At 34.0% G+C, this 2,747-nt stretch overlaps 1 long non-coding RNA gene across 1 annotated transcript; it reads left to right on the forward strand.

Annotated features, from left to right (window-relative positions):
• Nucleotides 1–268: 268 nt before the first annotated feature.
• On the forward strand, nucleotides 269–2,408 carry LOC140146740 (uncharacterized). Its single transcript, XR_011858294.1, has 3 exons — nucleotides 269–444; nucleotides 584–678; nucleotides 1,555–2,408. It is a non-coding gene; the product is annotated as an uncharacterized lncRNA (long non-coding RNA).
• Nucleotides 2,409–2,747: the final 339 nt, after the last annotated feature.

Consider the following 2,747-nt stretch of genomic DNA (forward strand, 5'->3'; position numbering starts at 1 on the left):
TTAAAAATACAGAATATTCGTAATATTCCGTAGAGTTTTAACGGTAAATATTCCAAACAACTCGGAATCATTCCGTATTTTTACGGAATTAATGTTATTTTACAGAAAAATATGGATGTTCTGGTAAATCCGTAAATTTACAGAAACAAACAAATAAAAAATGTATTTTCTTTTTGAAAACCCGTAAGTTCACAGGTCTCCTGTAATAATACTTTATAGACCGTTTTCCCTGGGTAATTATGCATAATTGATTGAACTGAGGATGCGCTGTTAGTATCAGAACACCGCATGCAGAGGAGCAGCCCCCGGGGAGTAGCCGTTGCGCGCTGTAATGAGACGTATATCGGCCGATAGGACTTGAAGAAGACGACCGTGGCGTCGAAGTGTTTTACTTTGATAAGTTTGCTAGATCGCTTCTTTGCTGGTCAACTTTAACAGAGACAGGCAAGTAAACGCTAGTTGTTTTAGTTCACATGGTTTAAGTGCATGGTACGATCTAATTTAATGTAATTTACTGTTTATTTACAAATAAAAACATGCGTTTGAATGTTTTCTTACAGTTTCTTTTAAAATTACATTACAGACACTGTCAGCATTGGCCCTGTGGTTCTCTACATTCTACGTCTTTAACTTCGAGTACCCTGAGAATATCGGAGCAACATTGGAATTTATTCAGAGGTAAGATTATATATAAGGATGTTTATTTCTCTGCTTCATTTGCTTTGAGGTGTTGTGTGATGTGTTTTTCATTATTAACATTTTGTACCGCCCAACACATTATGGATTGGATGAACTGAGGGTGCAAGAAGCTATTTCACAATTTATTTGAAACTTTTGCAATAATTTTGAAACTTTTATAATAGATTTGTGGAGTTTTATGTAAAATGATCATAGGAATTCAAATAATGTGTCATTCATTACTGGTTTCATTGTACATGTACTATTGTAGCCCTTGTAGCTTTTTAATTATAATAACAATGATGAAAACTAAATAATGTGCATATTTTGATTGCTTCCAATGTCTGATGATATTTTTTTAATAGTATTTAGTAATGCTGGAAACAAGTTAAAATATTCATTTTATTATTGGCAAATCTGCTGTATAGATTTCAACAACAGTTCAAATGGACAAATTGCTGTACCTGAATCCAACCTTAACATTAAACAGAAACACCTGAATCATGTGATCATCAATCAGTGTCAGTTGATGTGTATGGGCCTGTAACTAGTGGGAAAATCATAATTTGTAGAGTGGTTAGTCCACAGTAGGTCAAAAATGTTAAAATTATACAGTCCTTCAAAATAAACTAATATGAAAAATCCATGTAGTGCATAAGTTTCAACTTAAATACCTTTCGTTGTAATAATTTAGTGCAAAACCCTTTTGATATATGAATGAACCATATTCTTAGATGTTTGTGACTTATGTTAACAGCATTCAATGTCTATGAAAATCTTTTACATAGAATATTATTCAATAATAAAAACTACAAATTACAATGTATTGTCACTGATATTGAATGAACTGATATGAATGTATGAATTTGATTTCAGGTGCTTCCTTGGCATCAACCCTAGTCAAGGGTCCAAGAGAAGTAAAAAGAAAGGCAAGAAGACAGCCGTTCATCCACAAGTCCTCCAACTATGTAACAAACTGAAAGACTTTGAAAGTGATTGGCTATAGACTTTGAAATTGAACGGATAAAGGAAGCTATATCTTATCATCTAAATCATCAGATGTCGAATTGATGTTTACTGTTCTGAATTATGTATTCTGTTCAGAGTAGGTTGTTGCATATATCTATATCAACAATTGAGAAATGTGACTGGTTACTAGAGCTATGATTGGGTTCAAACTTCGGCAATCGTGAAACAAAAGTGCTGGTTCAATATTGCGCCACTGTTTATTGTGTAATACACGAACAATACGTGGTCGAACCAGTTGCAACACACCAGTTGCCCAAGTAGCCAATCATAGTGAGACTCACAAATAAGGGAGCTAAAAGTATTACAAATGAACTGATAGTTCACCAGTGAGAGACATGGGCTACTCTATGGCAAAACTCAAGACAGATTGATAATTCCACTCAAAACTAATTGAAAAGTGATCAATGCTTTTTGTCTAGCATTACTGTGATTAGTTCTACAGTACCGTACCATTAATCATGTTAATTGTACAGACTAGTGACCAGGAGATTCTGGGTTCAAATCATACCACCAGCACATTGCTTACTTATGGAGTGAGTTTGGGTTGGGACTTGGCCTCTGTCATCAAGTATTTATTCTAGTCTTTGTAATCTGTTTAAGTCATGGAGTATTATGAAGATACCAAGGAGTATTCAATGAACAAATTCCAAGAGTGGAATTCACAGTGCAGGCCTATACACGATTTTCTATGTTTGAGTTTATATTTTGGCCTCACAAAAGTTTGTGAAAGTTTTAAGGGGAGCTGACCTTCGTGCACCTAGCGGTACTACTCTAGGTTGTATTGTGAAGAATTGGGAAAGGCTAGAAAATGAAAGTTGCTATGAATATAGCTAAGGTTTTTTTCATTTTTTCTATTTATTTTGATTTTGTTTAGCTTTTATTGATTTTCGCATATAGTGTCAAATGTTCAAAACTTTTGTTTTTCGAACATTTTACACTCTCGAAGAAAATTTGTAAAAGCTAAACAAAATCAAACTTCATAGACATGATGATGGTAATCTTGGCTATAGTCATGGTAACTTTGGTTTTGTAGCCCTTCC

The sequence above is a fragment of the Amphiura filiformis genome, chromosome 2 (assembly GCF_039555335.1).
Source record: "Amphiura filiformis chromosome 2, Afil_fr2py, whole genome shotgun sequence".
NCBI lineage: Eukaryota > Metazoa > Echinodermata > Ophiuroidea > Amphilepidida > Amphiuridae > Amphiura > Amphiura filiformis.